Source organism: Henckelia pumila, unplaced genomic scaffold, assembly GCF_033568475.1.
Source record: "Henckelia pumila isolate YLH828 unplaced genomic scaffold, ASM3356847v2 CTG_466, whole genome shotgun sequence".
Lineage (NCBI taxonomy): Eukaryota > Viridiplantae > Streptophyta > Magnoliopsida > Lamiales > Gesneriaceae > Henckelia > Henckelia pumila.
Window position 1 is genome coordinate 5336054 of NW_027331833.1, and position 22064 is coordinate 5358117.

Here is a 22064-nt window from a genome sequence, read left to right on the forward strand (position 1 = left end):
TCATAACCGATATAAATACTGATTTTTCTTTGAGAACCCATTTTTGATCGTTGAGGTGGTGCAATAGGCACATACACCATACATCCAAAAATTCTTAGATGAGAGATATTTGGTTCTTTACCAAATGCAAGTTGCAATGGGGAGAATTTATGATATGCACTTGGTCTGATGCGAATTAATGCCGCAGCATGTAAAATTGCATGTCCCCATATAGAAATAGGGAGTTTTGTTTTCATAATCATTGGTCTAGCAATCAGTTGTAGACGTTTAATCAATGATTCAGCTAATCCATTTTGCATATGAACATGAGCTACAAGATGTTCAACAGTGATTTCCATTGACATACAATAATCATTGAAAGTCTGGGATGTAAATTCTCCAGCATTATCAAGTCTTATTTTCTTGATTGTATAATCGGGAAATTGATTTCGAAATTTTATTATTTGAGCCATCAATCTTGCAAATGCCACATTCCGAGTTGACAATAAGCATACATATGACCATCTGCTAGAGGCATCGATCAATACCATAAAGTATCGAAATGGTCCACATGGTGGATGAATTGGCCCCACAAATATCACCCTGAATACGTTCAAGAAATATGGGTGATTCAGTTTGGATTTTAGCTGGTGATGATCTTATAATAAGTTTTCCAAGTGAACATGCTTTACATTGAAACTTATTATTCTGAAAGATCTTCTGGTCTTTCAGTGGATGACCATGTGTATTTTCAATAATTCTTCGCATCATTGTTGAACCAGGATGTCCCAATCGATCATGCCAATTTGTTAATATTGATGAATTATCCATCACCATTTTTTATTCAATTGGAATTATATGTGTATAATGCAATCCAGTAGGGAGCATTGGTAGTTTCTCAACTACAAATTTCTTTCCTGACTTATATGTGGTAAGACACATATATTTCTGATTTCCATCAGTCATTGTCTCAGTATCATACCCATGAGAATATATGTCATTAAAACTCAACAAATTTATTTTCGATCGTGGTGAATATAAAGCATCATTTATCAAAAATTTTATACCATTAGGTAACAAAAATTTCGCTTTACCAAAACCTTCAATCAAGTCTACAGGACCTGATATTGTATTCACCATTATTTTTGTTGGTTTTAGTTCCAAGAAATATCTTTCATCTCGCAGAATAGTGTGCATTGTACCACTATCCGGTATGCAAATTTCCATGATATTATTTTCATGTTTGCTCATAGCATTTTCCATATCAAACTTCACAAAAATGTAATAAAGAAAAATTAAGTACAATACAAATGTAAAATATAACATGCTTTATAATACAAAAATGCATGAAAAATACAAATTTGTTACAATCTAGTCCCACCAATTTTTAATCAATGTCTTCGAAATCATTCAAAAAATCTGCAGCACTGAAACTAGTTGAACCAATTAAATGATCACTATTTTCAACAAAATTGGTCTCTTTTCCTTTCCCCTTTATCGATTCTTTATAGAGCTTACAAAGGTGCTCGGGGGCTCGACAAGTTCGTGACCAATGTCTCGGAGTGCCACATCTATAACAAACACTCTCGGTTCTTTTTGAGTGATTTTCATTTTCACTCATGTTTTTATGCTGCCTTTTTAGTGGGTGGTGCGTGACGCTCTTTTGAGATGAGTTACTGAAATAACTATCTCGATTATTTTCATATCCACGACCGCGTCCACGACCACGGTCATTTCTACTTCCACGTCCACGCCCACGTCCTCGACCTCGTCCACGACCAAAATCTGGTCTATTCCTTTGATTTTGGTTTTCATTTTTCATTACGACATTTGCTTCAGGAAATGCCGTTGATCCACTGGGTCGGGATTGATGATTTCTTACTAACAATTCGTTGTTCTTTTTTGCCACAAGAAGACATGCGATTAGTTTGGAATATCTCGAAAATCCACGCACTCTATACTGTTGTTGTAGAGTTATATTCGATGCGTGAAAAGTGGAAAATTTTTTCTCAAGCATTTCCATCTTTGTGACTTCAAGTCCACAGAATTTTAATTGCGAGACTATTCGATACATCGCAGAATTATAATCACTGTCTTTTTTAAAGTCTTGGAATCTCAACGTATTCCATTCATCACGGGCGGTCGGAAGTATCACTTCCCTTATATGCTCAAATCTTTCTTTCAGCCCTTTTCATAAAGTCATTGAGTCTTTTTCTGTGAGATACTCACATTTCAACCCTTCATCAAGATGTCAGCGCAAGAAAATCATAGTTTTTGCTTTATCTTGTGAGGTTGATATATTATTTTCTTTAATGCTTTCACTTAGACCCAATGACTCAAGATGAATCTCAACATCAAGAGTCCATGTCATATAATTTTTTCCAGTGATATTGAGTGCAACGAATTCAAGCTTTGCCAAGTTTGACATGGTGGTACTAGAAAAATAACAATGCATTTTATTAGTTAATTTCCATTAATATGACAATACAAAATAATGGATAAACGATGAGTACAAGTAAGTGTACAAATAGAGAAAAAGCATGTGGTGGAAAATCGCTGGTGAGTACAAAACTCGTGAGCATGATGATCATAATCATTATGAAAAATATCCTTAGAAAAGCCAAAAACTCCATCTTCTTCTTTTTCGAAAAAAAACCGAGGAGAAAATGTTTTGAGATGACGAATGAATTTTGGTGTGATTGAAAATGAGTTTGAGTGAAAATATTTATAGGCCAAAAACTAGCCGTTTGTGACCGTTGGGGGTAAAGAAAAATCGAGTATGTGTTGAATAAAAATTTGTGATAATGATACAATGCATATAATGATAATCATAATTAAATAATTATGTATATCATATCACATTATTATAAGATCGGTGTCGTAGACAGCCTTTTATATAATATTGTGAAATTATACCAATATAGTTAGTATAAAGTCAGGTATAGTATATCATATCACATTATTATAAGATCGGTGTCATAGACAACCTTTTATATAATAACATGACATTATACAAATATGATTATAATGTTTAAAAACCTTAGAGGCTTTTATACTTGTCGTATCCTTTACCGGGAGTGTGGGATGTCGTCTTAACATCCTCCCAGGATTTATAACAAGTTTTTTAAAAAATTCATAACATGATATTATATATTAATATATACACAATAAAAATATATAAACAGTAAAATAAAAATTCTTACTTGTTGAATATTTTTGACTTCTTTTTGTATTTTGGAGCGTCGGAAATTATAGAAAACCTTCGAGCGATCGTGCTGATAACGTGTTGTGAAAAGTAAAATTTATTAAACTCAAAAACTCAAAATATTCTCAAACTCCACACTTTAAATTTATTATCTCAAATTGTGTTTTTCTACACAAATGGAGAGACCTATTTATAGATCTCAATGGGAGATTAGTCCAAAAATTAAATCATCATCATCTACATCATCACACACTAATTTTTAAAATAATACAACTCAATTTTCAACAATTCTAATATAATATAATATATTTTCAACAATATTAACATTTTTTAAAATGATATTTATACTCCAAAAATTTAATAATACACTTCATTTTTTTTATTATTAATATGTTTTCTTACAAAAAATACGCTTATAATTATTTCATATTTATAGGCGAACATGGGAATAATAATGAATTATGTCCCTAATGTTTCCCTAGTTTTCCAAAAATATACTAACATTTTATTCGTTTCCAATTATGTCTCTCTTTTAACAAAAATGTTCTCTGGTATGTCCTCCAGACTAAAAATTTTCTATAATACCCTTAAATTAAAATGTCATTTTAATTCTTTCCTTAGGCTCAAAAAATGGTATCAGAGCCTAGGTAATTTTATTCAAACTTTATATTATTCATTAAATCATATTTTTCTTTGTTGAGAAAGAGATTTTCAACAAACCATGGATTCAAACGAGAGTTTGAACCAGAAGGATTTCATTTACATGAAATCCCATAAACAAGTGATTCTATTTAAAATAGATTTTTACAACAGAAGTTAAAAAGACTTGGGTCTTTTATACGTTCTAAAGGGATTAAGAAATATGATTTCTAATTCTTAATTTTTAGAAATTACACCAGATTCCTCTAAACTCTCCGGAGATCTTAGAAAAATTCAAAAGACGGTACAATATTACAGCAATCAGCTGTATGAAATACCTCGGCAGATTGAAGAAATTCTTAAGAAACAAGAAGAAATTCTTGGAACACTAAAGGATATTCAAACACAAATCATAAATCTAGAACACACCTCTGGTTCTAGAAAAGGAAATACAGGAGGAAGGTTACCACTCTCGTTTGGTACCGAATCTTTGCTACATCAGAAAGGTAAAACCAAAATGGTAAAAAACCTTTAACTGATGAAGAAATGATGATTAATATTATAAAAGCAGTATTAGAGAAAAACACTATCTGATGACTACTTTAGAAATATTAAATCTCGAGAATCTACAAGATCTTGCAGATTCATTTGCGAATGGCTTTATTCCACCGGTTGTTTGGTTGTATCGATTCATTTTCGTTGTTTAGTGATTATTGCATTTTGTTACGCTTTAAATGCATACAAATCTCGTGTAATGAGATTAATTTTTTTAATGCATTAACAAGTCTCAAAATATTGTGTTTTAATGATTACAAAACTCGGTTAATTATTACTAACAGTTTAAAGTGAGAAATTTGCAGATAATAATATTTTTTTGTATGGACAATATTGGAATCAAGAACCGATAATAAAAAATTGGAGATAAAAATTTTAATGTTCGAATTTGCCCAGGTTCGGACCATCCGAAATATTATTCAAGAATTTAATATGTTCGGATGACAAGCTCGGAGGCCACGAAAGACTGGTTCGGACGATCCGAAGTTAGTTCGTACGACCCAAAGTTTTTCTGGAATTAAATATTGCTCGGAGGCACTCTCGGAGGCCACGAAATGCACACTTCGAACGCCCCGAAGCTAAGTTCAGAGGACCCGAACTCCTTTACGGCGACTGAAAATTTTGACAGAAGAAATTTGTCGGAATGAATTTAATGCAGCCATTCGGACGACCCGAAGACGAGTTCGGACCCCCCGAACAGTTCACCATCCGCAGAAATTTGAATTTGAATCAAAAGAGTTCAGATGACCCGAAGACCCATTCGGAGGATCCGAACCTGCTCGAAATTGCAACTATAAATAAAGACCATTCCAAGCCATTTGAGATATCCCAATTCACTCTCATCTCTTGCAAGCATATCATCTCATTCAAAGTGTTCTATCAAGAGTTATTCAATATATTCCCTAAAAAATCAAGAGTTGTTTGTAAAAATCATTTGTTAGTTGGTTGTGCGATCATTGTAAACACTTGAGTGTGAAGCCAAGTGTTTTGTGTGATTGTTGCGCCTATCCTTGGAGCCCTTAAGGACAAGAGTATCGAGTTGTATCGGCGCGGTAATCGTGTTGAGTTGTACGGCTATCCTTGGAACCATCAAGGCCAAGACGTTCGAAGTGCTAGTGAATCCTTGGTTAATCGATCTTAACCAAGAAGGGGAGACGTAGACGATTTATCGTCAAACTTTCCATAAACATCTCTTATTCCTTTTACTACTTTATTTACTTTACGCTTTTATTTACCGCATATATTATTGATTGCTTTAAGTCTTCCGCTTGCGTATTTGCATAATCGTTTTAAATTGCTAAAGTTGCCAATAGAAGCTAAATCCCCCCATTAGGTTCTAACAAGTGGTATCAGAGCCACATTTTTACAACAAAAATGCTGAAAGACTGGAAAAACGTAGTTAATTGGAGTTGTAAAATCGATGTTAAACGCTATGTAGTTAAAAGTGCGGTCATAGACTATGGTTTTAAACCGTATTTTTTTGTCGTAAAAGAATACGGTTTATAACCGTAGTCTTATGTCGTAAAAGACTACGGTGAAAAAAAGTAGTTAATTGGGGTTGTAAAACCGATGTTAAATGCTATGTAGTTAAAAGTGCGGTCATAGACTACGGTTTTAAACCGTAGACTTTTGTCGACCATAGTCTTTTGTTGAAAAACACAACGGTTTTAAACTATAGTCTTTTTTCATACAAACCGTAGTCTTTTCTGTTAAAACACAATGGTTTTAAATTGTAGTCTTTTGTCATTAAAAACTGTAGTCTTTTGTCATAAAACACAACGGTTTTAAACCGTATTCTTTTGTCGTAAAAGACTACGGTTTTAAGCCGTTGTCTTTTTATATTAAAACCAAATCCAACGCCCATTTAACGATCAATTTACAAAAACTAGTTGTCTATAATATTTAAAACGTCATAAAATGTGCAATTAGTTGATCAAAATTAGGTACAATTTCTACAAATTGATCATAATCTACGTACGTACCAACAACAAAAACACTAGTCATAAACCACAAACGTTCGAGTAAATTAAGTTTAAAACATCAATTTAGACAAAATGATTGTACCAACATTACACAGACAACTACTCCTCTGTTATATCAAGACATCACAAAAGATCTTCTTTCTCTTTGGGACGTAGTGAGGCCTCAAAGATCAGACATCACAAAACAAGGAATAGGCCTACAACATGAAAGAACAAATGTAGACCATTATTAATAAATTTATAACGACAGCAAAACTATGGAGCTAATTAAAGACGGAATCCAATAATATAAGACATCCGTAAATATATCTAAACACCCAGCCTTTTTTATTCATCAGATAATATAAGACATCCTATAAAGAATTCGTCCTATATCTCACTGATCTCAAGTCATAATCCCTCCCTTTCAGTAGTATCAGTAGCATGCTTCAAATCTGTGATATTAGGTAGTGGTCTTGGATATTCCCCTGGATTATTACTGCATCAAAATCCATAAAAACTAAAGATATAAGCAATAAAGTAGATAAATTAGCTGAGACAGAAACAACCAACCTTGTCCATGGTGCGGGTTCATTATCAAAACGAACAAGTAGATATCGAAAAATCTTAAATCTAATCTGGATTTCATATACACATATTTCATCTAATAATCATATTGTCATAACATGGAACACCCATATGCAATAAGGTAAACAAGTCAAAAATAAGAAATAAATAAGTAAATACATAGATAAATATAAACTCTAACAGTTATAAATGATTCTTTCACTATCTTCACCTAATAGTGTAAGTCTTAAGTCTATGGTCCCAGTAGATTTTGGTTGCTCACTTTGCCACTAGGTGTTAATCCTAGTGAGGTAATTATTAAGTATTTCATTAAAGTAATCAAACAACATTTACACTTACTGTGCAAGATGTTTTTGATTTTCTTGAAGTATGTTTACAGCCTCCTGGGGTTCCAAAATATTTGTTGGAGCAACAGAATGCTACCAAAAAAAAAGGTAAAAGTTGGGCAAATATTTCCTCACAGAAAAGTATGCAGAGTGACACATGATTAATGTAAAACAAGGAGAAAAGCATGTCTGGCATAATCATCTTTCCCAAGTCTTCACGAGAAACTTTAGAATTATAAATGATTTTTTCAATATCTTCACCTAATAACCAAATCCACATTTTAAATAAAACATGTTTTTTATCCTTTAAATAAAAACAAGTGTGCTAGATTGAAATATATGATTGAGCATGGAATTTTGAGCAGCATAAATCAGGGAGAAAAGCATGTCTGCAAAATCATCTTTCCCAGGCCATCCACCGGGTAAAACCCATCTGATATTTGTCCATCCAAAGCAACCAGATTGCAAAATTACATTAAAATAAAATCAAATTCATATTCTCACAGCTTCAACACATTTGTTTTCTAATACCAAGCAATTTCAAATATCCTAATCACACAATCAAACAAGTAAAATCAACGCATGCATGTTCTGCGCAACTCAATTCATCATTATATTCAGTTTTTAGACTTGAATGCTACGAATAGGTAATTAATTCATAGCATCTAACAAAAAAAAAAGAGAAAAGAATTTAATTACGGTCAGCAAATAATTAGGATAAATGCAAACCAATTCAAAGAACATCATGCTACAACAATCATGCCCCAACAAAACTTCAATCACCTCAATGTTACAAAACAAAAGATTAAACACCCAAAAGAACACATCCATTCAAACCCAAAATAGATATTAAAGAAAATAGAAACTGCAACGACCCTAACTCTCTAATAAATAAATATGCGGAAATTTTTTTTTTTTTTTTTTTTTTTTATACTACTAAATAAATATAAGTACATATATGCCCATACATATATGCACCAAATAAAAATACTAAAAATAAATTCATGACTAAATAAATAAACAATTTGAATACTTAAATAAAATGCATTCTTAAAAATAATTAAACAAACTGAGTCAACCCTAGAATTAAAAATATACTGCATAAATAAAATAAATAAAAATGTGCATGCACTAAAATATTTAATAAAATATTTCAAACACCTCAACCCAAATAAAATAATAAAATGTATCATAAGACATCAGCACGGTGACTCAGAAGCTGTCACGGTCACGGGGCTACTGCAGCACGGCTCATACATCCTCACCACCGGTAGGAGTAACCTGTTCCTCTACGTACTCACCTGCACCATATCAGTGTAGTGAGCCTAGAGGCCCAACATGCATACTAACAAGGGTTTAAAATAATTTAAATCAATTTAATACTAATACATACATATACATGAATGAGCATGCTTAAAAATTACTTAACATAAATTACATAATTAAACATACATAACATACATAATATCATACATACATAAGTTGTTGAGCATTTATTTTCTGAACATCGAATGGTCCTATCCGTAAGTGTGACCCATAGTGCGACTGATCAGTCTAGGAAACCATCGTACGAGGCTGGTGGCGAACCACCCATACATAAATGGCAGAAAACTGCCCATACATAAATGGCAGAAACTGCCCATACATAAATGGCCACACTACTTCAATTTCCACCTAAAATATTTTATTTGCTCAACCATAGAAATTTAATCATAGCATAAAAAATGGATTTCATGAATGCATGTACTTAAATAATTTGTGTGTCCTTCATATATATTTAATTTAATTTTTCTTACTAAAATATAAATATTAAAATAACTTAAATGCATAAAAATAATTAAATATATAATCAGGACACATGCAATTTTTCTCATGGATGGTTCTGGACTGCTGGCCCTACACTCAAGCCCATTAACACTTAAACTGGCCCAATGGGCCCAAAAACCCAAAGACTGGCCCATTAACTTTTATGGGCCCAAAAGCCCATAAAATTAATGGACTAACTTAATTAAAATTTTAAAAGTTCAAATAAAATTATTTGGGAGTCCAAATAATTTTATTTTAATTTAACTGACTAAATAACCCATTAATTCATAAAATGTTTTAAAAATAAAAAGACTCGAGCCCGGCCCACCAAACCCGGACCCGGACCCACTTAACCCGACCCACTAACCTACTGACCCGACCCGAGCCCCCACGACCCGACCCGGTACTCTGAAACCCTAAACCCGAACCCCTTTTCCTAACCTAGCCTCTCGGCCGCCGAGGGTTTGGGCAGCAGGCCTTCAACGCCTGCTGCCGCCCTGCTCCGGCCACGACCGGCCGGAGCGCCGCCGGCAGGACCTTCCCAGGGTCCTGCCGGTTCGAGCCACACCAGGCCCCTGCCCCCATGCACGCCCAAACCCCCAAGCCGCAGCCCTTTCTCCCAAACCCCAATCGTGCGCAGCTGCAGCCTTCTAGCCAAAACCTGATCGGCCGAGCCCTTCTCAGCCCCAAGCCCTGCCATGGCTCGATCCTTAGGCACCCTAGGACCTCACCTGACCGAACCCTCAGCCCCGAACCAAGCCATGCCAACAAAATTTCGTGAACCATGAATCATGCACGCAAACAACATCCTTCAACAAAATTTTTTCTGAAAAATAGTTAAAGAAATTCGATGCCCACTTATCCTACATATTATACACTGATATAATGTTAAAATGAGAAGAAAATCATGCCTTTCACCGTAGGTAAGGATTTAACACGCGTAGGACGGACTTCGGGACGCCGGAACGACGATGGCTTGCTTGGAACCTTAAAGACCGGGGCTATGGTGTTCTTGGAGCTTGCTATCTGACGAAGAAGGTGAGGAAGAAGATGGAGGTGACGGCTGATGCTAGGGGAGAAGGAATGGATCGGCTAGGGTAGGGTTTGGAATATAATATTTTAGGTTAATTAGAATATAGGTTAACTAATTAAATAAAAAGGTTTTAAAATAATTAAAATACAACCTAACTCTTAAATAAACATTTAAAAATCTGAACACCTAAATAAAATCTCGAAATAATAATTTAGGGGAATTTTAAAAATACTAAAAAGTCAATATTTTGATTAATTTTGGATAAAAATGACCCCTAAAATTAAATAAAATTAAATACTTAAAATTTTGGGATAATAAAATTCAAAATAATATTTTAAGGCTCCAAAAAGGCTCATAAAATAAATTGGGTGGAAAGTTGTCATCTCGTCCGTCCACGGTCCCGTCTACGCGATTAAACAATAAAAATACTAAAAATCATAAAAATCACTAATTATGGGTTAAATGCTTAAAAATAACTTAAATCATGCATAAATACTTCACATAATTATTTAACCCATAAATCATAAATTTAAATAATTAAATATCCTAATTATGCAGGCGGATTTATGTAATTAAAAATACCGGGTGTTACAATTCTCCCCCCCTTAAATTGAATTTCGTCCTCGAAATTAAAGTACTTACCCGAACAACTCCGGGTAGCGAGTCCTCATATCCTCCTCGGTCTCCCAAGTAGCTTCCTCCTCCGAGTGATTCAGCCACTGGACTCTGACCATCGGTATGACCCGTGTCCTAAGCCTCCGCTCCTCTCTAGCCAAGATCCGCACTGGTCTCTCCTCGTATACAAGATCCGGTGGCAACTGTAAGGGCTCGAAATCCAACACATGCGATGGATTGGAGACATATCTCCGAAGCATGGATACATGGAATACGTTGTGCACTGCCGCTAGCCCTGGAGGTAGAGCTAAACGATAGGCCAACGTGCCAACTCGCTCCAAGATCTCGAATGGCCCTATGTATCTCGGATTAAGCTTGCCTCTCCGCCCAAAACGCGCTACTCCCTTCATAGGTGACACCTTCAAGAATACGTGATCACCTACCGCGAACTCCAAATCGCGTCGTCTGGCATCCGCATAACTCTTCTGCCGACTCTGCGCAGTCCTCATCCTATCTCGAATCTGCGTCACTATGTCAGCTGTCTGCTGCACAATCTCTGGACCCAACAAAATCCTCTCACCAACCTCATCCCAATGCACCGGAGATCTGCATCTCCTCCCATAAAGTGCTGCATATGGAGCCATACCTATAGACGACTGAAAGCTGTTGTTATAGGTAAACTCCACTAAAGGCAGTCTAGTCTCCCAAGATCCTCGAAAATCGATAACACAAGCTCTCAGAAGATCCTCGAGAACCTGGATCACTCTCTCGGACTGACCATCTGTCTGGGGATGAAATGCTGTACTGAACAAAAGCCTAGTCCCCAAAGCTGTGTGCAGACTCTTCCAAAATGCTGAGGTGAATCTCGGATCTCTGTCTGACACAATAGACACTGGTATGCCATGCAGTCTAACAATCTCTCTGATGTAAAGCTCTGCATACTGTGTCAAAGTGTAGTTAATCCTTACCGGCAAGAAATGAGCTGACTTGGTGAGTCTATCCACAATCACCCAAATCGCTGTACACCCTCTGGTACTCCTCGGTAAGCCAACTACAAAGTCCATTGTAATATTCTCCCATTTCCATTCCGGAATAGGGAGAGGTCTAAGAAGTCCCGCTGGACGCTGATGCTCTGCTTTGACTTGCTGACAAGTCAAGCACTCTGACACCACTCTCCCGATGTCACTCTTCATCCCGGGCCACCAATACAATAGCTGCAAATCTCGGTACATCTTCGTACTTCCGGGGTGAATGGAGTACGGAGATGCATGAGCCTCTGCTAGAATCTCGGCTCTCAACTGATCAACGCTCGGTACCCACATCCTACCACGGTACTGAACGATGCCATCCTCCACTGTATACAAGAGACTACCTCTGGCCTCATCTCTCTGTCTCCATCGCTGTAGCTCCTCATCAGTGGACTGTCCCTCTCTAATCCGATCTCTCAAAACTGGCTGCACCGTCAACACTGACAAGCTCGGTGCATGGCCACTCGGATAGCACTCCAAACCAAATCTCTGAATCTCGGTCTGTAGTGGTAACTGCACAGTCAAACATGATACCACTGACGACTTCCGACTCAAAGCATCTGCCACTACATTAGCCTTACCCGGATGGTAGCTAATGTCACAATCATAATCCTTAACAAGCTCAAGCCATCTGCGCTGCCTCATGTTCAACTCCTTCTGGGTGAAGAAGTACTTGAGGCTCTTGTGGTCGGTGAAAATCTTGCACTTCTCGCCGTAAAGATAGTGCCTCCAGATTTTCAACGCAAATACCACTGCTGCAAGCTCCAAATCATGCGTCGGATAGTTCTGCTCATGAATCTTCAACTGTCGCGACGCATATGCGATAACTCTGCCACTCTGCATAAGTACTGCGCCCAAACCAAGCTTGGACGCGTCGGTGTACACCACTAACTCCTCATGTGGCACTGTCATAGCTAACACCGGTGCTGAAGTAAGTGCATCCTTCAGCTGATCAAAGCTCCTCTGACAATCTGGACTCCAACTATACTTCGCGTTCTTCTTGGTCAAGGAAGTCAAGGGTACTGCAATAGAGGAAAAACCCTTGATGAACTTCCTATAGTATCCTGCTAAACCCAAGAAGCTACGAATCTCCGAAGCATTCTTTGGAATCCCCCAATCCCTCACTGCCTGCACCTTGGACTGATCCACTGCGATCCCATCCCTAGAAATAATGTGGCCTAGAAACGCCACCTGCTCCAACCAAAACTCACACTTACTGAACTTTGCAAACAGTCGATGCTCCTCAAAGTCTGCAAGGCTGTATGCAAATGCTGTGTATGCTCCTCAATGCTCCTCGAGTAGATCAATATGTCATCAATGAATACAATGACAAACTGATCTAGATACGGCTGGAAGACACGATGCATAAGATCCATAAACACTGCTGGAGCATTGGTTAACCCAAAGGGCATCACCAAGAACTCATAGTGCCCATATCGTGTCCTAAAGGCAGTCTTAGACACATCTGAATCTCTGACTCTCAGCTGATGGTAACCAGATCGCAGATCAATCTTGGAGAATACCGAAGCTCCCTGCAACTGATCGAATAAATCCTCTATCCTCGGTAGTGGATACTTATTCTTCACTGTGACTCTGTTGAGCTCTCGGTAGTCGATGCACAATCTCATGCTGCCGTCCTTCTTCTTCACAAACAACACTGGAGCTCCCCATGGAGAAAAGCTAGGACGAACAAAACCCTTCTCCAACAACTCCTGAATCTGCTCCTTCAACTCTCTCATCTCTGTAGGAGCAAGTCGATACGGTGCCTTAGAGATAGGCACAGTATCCGGCAACAACTCAATACTGAACTCCACCTCTCTCACTGGTGGAACTCCTGCAACATCGTCAGGAAAAACATCTGGATAGTCACGTACCACCTCTATATCTGATAAAGATCTGCTAGAAACATCGGAGGTAGTGACCACACTAGCAAGAAATCCCTGACATCCATTGCGCAACAGTTTCCTCGCACGAACAAGTGATATCATCTGAGGAATATTGCTTGACTGAGATGCAAAGAAAGTAAACATCTCACCTCCTGCTGGCTTCACTGATACTGTCCTACGTCGGAAATCAATCGAAGCTCCATTAACTGATAGCCAGTCCATACCCAAAATCATGTCAAACCCAGTCAATGGAAGAACCACTAGATCTGCTCGGATGGAGTGTCCCTGCAGCTCCAATGCCAGATCCCTGACGACACTAGTGGTAGTGATAATCTGACCGGATGGCATGGTAACATCGTAACCACTGTCTACAACCTCTGGTGTAATGCCTATCTGTCTGATAAAATCCCGGGAGATAAACGAATGCGTGGCTCCTGAATCTAGCAACGCAAACGTGGAGTTGCCTCCAACTAGAATTCTCCCTGCACGCAGAAGATTCCCAACAATTCATACCACTATGCTCCCAAGGTTAAAACACTAAAATCCTTAATTCTAATCACAAAGAAACAAAATTCTTATTCTAGCATGCTGATAATTAAACTCATGTAACAGGCATTCAGTTATAATTGCAATTAAACAAAAGCAAAGAATTGAAAAAGTTCTAGGGGTTAAGTATACCGGTGATCAAGGAGGTATCTGGATCTGCCTCCTCAGCCTGCATCACATACACTCGCCCACTAACATTCTGCCTCTGCGGGCAGTTGGCAATCTGATGCCCTGGCTCCTTGCAACGATAGCAGACTCCTGCTCCCAAAAGACACTGCCCGGAATGCATCTTCTGGCACTTCGGACACACTGGATATCTCCCTGGAGTAGGGGCCCCGCCCCTAGTCTGCTGCTGTGGCTTCCCCTGAGGCCTCTGCTGAATCGGGCCCTTAGATGGCCCTGTAGACTGCTTCTTCGCAGGTGGCTGCGAAGATGGTCGCTGATACCCTGTATGCGTAAACTGTCTCTTACTCTGTTGCTCTCTCTGGATCGCTGTCCGACCCTCCTCAGAACGCAAAGCTCGGCTGACTGCAGACTCATATGTGAAAACGTCTGCCATGCGTACGTCATGCCTGATCTCTGCCTTCAGGCCCTCAACAAACTGTCGCAGCTTCTCCTGCGGACTCTCAGCAATCATGGGCACAAAACGACAGCCCCTCTCAAACTGGCTCACATAATCCACCACAGATCGGTCCCCCTGACGGAGACTCATGAACTCACGGATCATGCGGCTACGCACGTCCTCAGTAAAATACTTGGCGTAGAAGATACGCCTGAACTCAACCCACGTCAATGTCGGTAGATGGACCCCTCTAACTGCACCCTCCCACCATGAGGCGGCATCGCCTCGCATCATATATGTAGCACAGCTCACCCTGTCGGCGTCTGTGATCCCCATGTAGTCAAAGATGGACTCAAGTGAGCGAATCCATCCCTCCGCCACCAACGGATCGGTGGTCCCCAGAAACTCCTTAGGCCCCTTCTTCTGGAACCTCTCTGCGACGTCCTCCTCGTGGGACAGTCTGGGACGGGCAGCCTGCTGCTCCAACAGAGCAGTAATACCCGCCATCATCGTGGCACTGGCCTGCTCCAGTGCTGTCATGGGGTGCTGCTGAGGTGGCGGTGGAGGTGGAGGTCCCCCACGTCGGTTCACTGGTCTGGGAGGCATTCTGCACCACCACATATTTATTTACGTAAATCGCCTTGCATAACTAAGTGTTTAAAAATTAAGGCTAACTTAAATTCTAGAAATTTAAATCATACTATAAACATTTAAAACTTACAGACCGGTAGCGTGGATTTCTGAGCTTGCATAGCAGTAGTGACCCCTCCAAGGACCGTGCTTTGATACCAACTGCAACGACCCTAACTCTCTAATAAATAAATATGCGGAAATTTTTTTTTTTTTTTTTTTTTATACTACTAAATAAATATAAGTACATATATGCCCATACATATATGCACCAAATAAAAATACTAAAAATAAATTCATGACTAAATAAATAAACAATTTGAATACTTAAATAAAATGCATTCTTAAAAATAATTAAACAAACTGAGTCAACCCTAGAATTAAAAATATACTGCATAAATAAAATAAATAAAAATGTGCATGCACTAAAATATTTAATAAAATATTTCAAACACCTCAACCCAAATAAAATAATAAAATGTATCATAAGACATCAGCACGGTGACTCAGAAGCTGTCACGGTCACGGGGCTACTGCAGCACGGCTCATACATCCTCACCACCGGTAGGAGTAACCTGTTCCTCTACGTACTCACCTGCACCATATCAGTGTAGTGAGCCTAGAGGCCCAACATGCATACTAACAAGGGTTTAAAATAATTTAAATCAATTTAATACTAATACATACATATACATGAATGAGCATGCTTAAAAATTACTTAACATAAATTACATAATTAAACATACATAACATACATAATATCATACATACATAAGTTGTTGAGCATTTATTTTCTGAACATCGAATGGTCCTATCCGTAAGTGTGACCCATAGTGCGACTGATCAGTCTAGGAAACCATCGTACGAGGCTGGTGGCGAACCACCCATACATAAATGGCAGAAAACTGCCCATACATAAATGGCAGAAACTGCCCATACATAAATGGCCACACTACTTCAATTTCCACCTAAAATATTTTATTTGCTCAACCATAGAAATTTAATCATAGCATAAAAAATGGATTTCATGAATGCATGTACTTAAATAATTTGTGTGTCCTTCATATATATTTAATTTAATTTTTCTTACTAAAATATAAATATTAAAATAACTTAAATGCATAAAAATAATTAAATATATAATCAGGACACATGCAATTTTTCTCATGGATGGTTCTGGACTGCTGGCCCTACACTCAAGCCCATTAACACTTAAACTGGCCCAATGGGCCCAAAAACCCAAAGACTGGCCCATTAACTTTTATGGGCCCAAAAGCCCATAAAATTAATGGACTAACTTAATTAAAATTTTAAAAGTTCAAATAAAATTATTTGGGAGTCCAAATAATTTTATTTTAATTTAACTGACTAAATAACCCATTAATTCATAAAATGTTTTAAAAATAAAAAGACTCGAGCCCGGCCCACCAAACCCGGACCCGGACCCACTTAACCCGACCCACTAACCTACTGACCCGACCCGAGCCCCCACGACCCGACCCGGTACTCTGAAACCCTAAACCCGAACCCCTTTTCCTAACCTAGCCTCTCGGCCGCCGAGGGTTTGGGCAGCAGGCCTTCAACGCCTGCTGCCGCCCTGCTCCGGCCACGACCGGCCGGAGCGCCGCCGGCAGGACCTTCCCAGGGTCCTGCCGGTTCGAGCCACACCAGGCCCCTGCCCCCATGCACGCCCAAACCCCCAAGCCGCAGCCCTTTCTCCCAAACCCCAATCGTGCGCAGCTGCAGCCTTCTAGCCAAAACCTGATCGGCCGAGCCCTTCTCAGCCCCAAGCCCTGCCATGGCTCGATCCTTAGGCACCCTAGGACCTCACCTGACCGAACCCTCAGCCCCGAACCAAGCCATGCCAACAAAATTTCGTGAACCATGAATCATGCACGCAAACAACATCCTTCAACAAAATTTTTTCTGAAAAATAGTTAAAGAAATTCGATGCCCACTTATCCTACATATTATACACTGATATAATGTTAAAATGAGAAGAAAATCATGCCTTTCACCGTAGGTAAGGATTTAACACGCGTAGGACGGACTTCGGGACGCCGGGACGACGATGGCTTGCTTGGAACCTTAAAGACCGGGGCTATGGTGTTCTTGGAGCTTGCTATCTGACGAAGAAGGTGAGGAAGAAGATGGAGGTGACGGCTGATGCTAGGGGAGAAGGAATGGATCGGCTAGGGTAGGGTTTGGAATATAATATTTTAGGTTAATTAGAATATAGGTTAACTAATTAAATAAAAAGGTTTTAAAATAATTAAAATACAACCTAACTCTTAAATAAACATTTAAAAATCTGAACACCTAAATAAAATCTCGAAATAATAATTTAGGGGAATTTTAAAAATACTAAAAAGTCAATATTTTGACTAATTTTGGATAAAAATGACCCCTAAAATTAAATAAAATTAAATACTTAAAATTTTGGGATAATAAAATTCAAAATAATATTTTAAGGCTCCAAAAAGGCTCATAAAATAAATTGGGTGGAAAGTTGTCATCTCGTCCGTCCACGGTCCCGTCTACGCGATTAAACAATAAAAATACTAAAAATCATAAAAATCACTAATTATGGGTTAAATGCTTAAAAATAACTTAAATCATGCATAAATACTTCACATAATTATTTAACCCATAAATCATAAATTTAAATAATTAAATATCCTAATTATGCAGGCGGATTTATGTAATTAAAAATACCGGGTGTTACAGAAACAATACTCACGTGATCAATAACTGCTACAGGCTCTGAATGCTTCACATTCTGATTTGCCGAGTTCCATGTCATTGCCTTTAAACGAGGGACACTTTCCTACACAGCAATAAATCATCCAACAAAAAAAAATAAAATTAGGATATTGATATTACAAGAGAAAAAATATGTTAACCTAATAAGAATTGAGTTTTCTTTCTCGATATGTCCTTAAATGTGAGAGATGCAAGAGATTGGAGGCATTCTGTTAAACACACCTTCGAATAAATACCCAAAGGCACACCAATAGCTTCAAAAACGTGCAAGGAGAATTAGTACTTAGTAGCACTATAAAAGTATGCCATGAGAAGTCTTTATGTGAAGGATGGAAGGATAGAAGTATTTCAAGATGGGTGTTAAACTGTGAAAGTTTAAAAATTGTTAATCATGTATCATCACGCCACACGCTAGCATAGCAAGCCTATATGCTATTTGAGTATATGCATAAGTTTACTCTCCTACGTTTTTCTTTACAAAAATATTGTGTTTGCATCAAAAGATACCAGTTTTAATTGCACAAAATTGCTTGGTTTTTTCCTAAACCAAGTATCCACATGTCAATTAGCTATATTTATTCATTTTTCCAAGTATTCCTAAAAATAAAAGCTATGCCTAAAACACTAAAGTTCATTCAATCAAATGCAGCTTTTGCGCTATCAATAAATATGCTCTCCTTACAACAAGAAAATAAAATAAAAATAGTCCTAAAGTAAAACAAAAGAACAAAAGAAAAACAAGAATTCATAAAAATAATCTATTCATCATACGAATTGTACATGTTTAGAAAATTGGAAACCAGCAAAGGAGACAATACAAACAAAAATCTCACAAAGAATTCTTAGTAATTACTAAATTATAAACACAAAAATGCAAAAAATTTATCCAATCAAATACATATACATCCTTAAAATCGAAACACACAAGATGGAATAGAGCAAGCCGCTATACTCACCAGAAAAATCCAAATCCCTGCTGAAAATCGTTGAAAATGGGTTGGGTAGGTTTGAAACTATCGTAAGGTTGAACACCAAAATCTCACGACCCAAAGCCCTGAGAATCAATCTGAAATCAGTCATAAATTGGAAATACTAACTTACTCTTAGAAATAAAAATGAACAAAATCGAGAATACCAAAAAATAAGCAGGAATTGAAGCACATTTGCACGCGCAGAAACAGCCCTCGAGCAGCAGCTTCTCACTAACGTGCACTTGTTGCAAGGGAAGCGCATTCGCATGCGCAGACAACATACTGATATATTCTTGACCCATTCCCTCGAGAGTCAACTCTTTATGCCCAAAACCCTTGCGATTGTAATTCTAGCTCCTAGTAAAGTTGCGGTGGGACACCTTGGCATCAAAATCCAACTCCACTGAGGCGGTAGAAGAGGGAGCAGCTTCCCTTGCAGCCGTGCACCAGACGAATGCCGGCTTTCATTTTCAAAAAATCCTGGAATCCGGCGAGAAGATGTCGGCATGAGAGGAGATACTAGAGAACTGCATAGAGATCGGCATAGAGAAGGGGTGAAGAAGCTCGCTGCACGTTAGTATTAAATATAAATATTCATTACAAAAGTAAACAGTCGAGATATTAGCAAGGACTTATCTGGATGCATACCTCAGCAGCTCCGTGTACCAAAATAGCATCTTTCTTGAAATCCATAAGGGAAATAGTAGATAAAGTCGAAAAAGGAGAGGAAGTTCATAAATCTCTCTCAAACTCAAATCCAAACAACCTACAACCATAAAACACCAAAATCGATAGGGAACCGGCCGGAAAACGCAAAAATTTCAACAATCGAAATGAAAAATCGGGAATTTTCTTATGGAATGGGTATCGAGAGATAGCTTGCGACGAGATCTTACCAAATATGTAGTCAACTGAAAATTTCTGTCAAAGAGGCGGAGGTGGAAAGTTGGAGATTCAAATCGTCCATGCTTGGGCTGAAGAAAAGGGGATGGCGTTTTTTTTCTTTAACGAGTGGAAGAGAAATTAAATTTTAAGTTACCCAAAAATTTTAACGAGCAAAGAAAAGGGGATGGCGATTCAAATCGTTATTCTTTTTACTCCGGCAATTATAGTTTTAAGTAAAGTATTATTAAAAATTATTAATGAAGCCTGTGTTTTTTAAATTTTGAATATCGAAGTTGATTGTTCTATATTTCTTCGTAAATAATAATTGCCGAAGTAATAGACGAGGAAGTAAAAGACAAAATTCTACTAGTGTATAAGCAGCCTTATAAAAAAATTAAAAAGGCTCATAGACTACAGTTCAAAATAATCGTAGCCTAAAAATGCTCATAAACTATGGTACAAAATAACCGTATTCTATTTATAAAAAAACACGCTCAGAGACTATGGTTCAAAATAACCGTAGTCTATTTATAAAAAAAAAAACACGCTCATAAATTACGGTTCAAAATACCCGTAGACTATTTATAAAAAAACACGCTCATAGACTACGGTTCAAAATAGCCGTAGTCTATTTATAAAAAAACACGCTCATAGACTACGGTTTCAAATAACCGTAGTCTATTTATAAAAAAAACACGCTCATAGACTACGGTTCAAAATAACCGTAGTCTATTTATAAAAAAACACGCTCATAGACTACGGTTTTTAAAAACCAATGTTGTAGACCACAAACAACAACGGTTTTTACAAAACTGTAGAGGTATATTTTAAAAAAACGCCCATTAACTACGGTTTCTGTAAAAACCGTAGTTAAATGTAAAAATACTACGGTTTTATTAAAAACCGTAGTCTTTTTACTGTAGTCTATTGCCAAATTTCTTGTAGCGAGCGATTATGCTCAAGGGCAATCAACCAATCGTCCTCCTCTTTTCAACGGCATAAACTACGGATATTGGAAAATCGAATGTCCCTATATATCCAATCCGTAGACTATGACCTTTGGAAAGTAACAATGAAAGGTCCTTATATACCCTATGAAAGAGGTTGAATGTCCCTAGATATGAACGAGTAAAACCGGATCTCGATGTGCTCCTCCGCAAAAATTATTTGGGACAAATTAGAGATATGTCACGAAGGAACCAACCAAGTCAAGAGATAAAGATCGATCTTCTTCAACTCAAATACGTGACATTTGAGATGGATTCCAATGAAGACGTAGATACAATCCGGAGGCTTACTCAAATCATCAACGAGCTAGCCCAACTTGGAGAACAATATCCATCCAAAAAAGTTTGGAGGAGAGCTCTACGCGCCCTACGCAAGGAGTGGGATGCCAAAAGAACGGCCATCATTGGGTCCAACAAAGGCGACACCGCATCCTATGATCTTGATCAACTCCATGGGACCCTAAAAACCCACGAGTTAAAAGTGTCTACAAGGAAAGAATCAAAGAAGGAGGATGAGAAGACCAAGGCAAAAGGGATTTTCTTATCCACCCAATTCGAAGAAGATAATGATGATGATATGACACTCTTCGCAAGAAAGTTCAAATGATTCATGCGAGGAAACAAATTCAAGAAAGAGAAGAAGTCGGACAAGGAAGTAACATGCTACAACTGTCAACAACAAGGCCACTACGCAAATGAGTGCCCCCTCAAGAGTAAAGTTGATAAAGGCAAGAAGAAAGCCCTAAAGCAACTTGGAGCGACAACGATGATGACGAGGAGGAAGCTAACATCTGCCTCATGGCTAGGAGTAATGACGTCGTCTCCGACAATGATGATGAGGTACCTTCCTATGATGAGTTAATACATGCTTATAAGCTTATGTTTGACATGACTAAATCACTTAAAAATGAAAATAGAAACCTCAAAAATGAATTAGAAACTAAGGAGCATGAAAACCTAAGATTAAAGGATGACATAGCTCACTTAGAAAAATAAATTGATAAATTCAATGTTAGTAGTAATAAATTGAATAATTTACTAAGCATGCAAAAATTTAGCTTTGATAAGGGTGAAATAGG

The 22064-nt window shown here is 37.8% G+C and overlaps 1 long non-coding RNA gene across 3 annotated transcripts; it reads right to left on the reverse strand.

Annotated features, from left to right (window-relative positions):
• Positions 1–6284: 6284 nt before the first annotated feature.
• On the reverse strand, positions 6285–20143 carry LOC140872549 (uncharacterized). Of its 3 annotated transcripts, none has more exons than XR_012147852.1 (6): positions 19990–20143; positions 19742–19859; positions 19258–19620; positions 19079–19176; positions 18100–18186; positions 6285–6838 (listed from the first exon to the last, which is right to left on the reverse strand). It is a non-coding gene; the product is annotated as an uncharacterized lncRNA (long non-coding RNA). The 3 variants fall into 3 exon arrangements; XR_012147851.1 differs by having other exon boundaries at positions 19258–19660; XR_012147853.1 differs by having other exon boundaries at positions 6285–7346; positions 19258–19660.
• Between the last annotated feature and the right edge of the window lie 1921 nt (positions 20144–22064).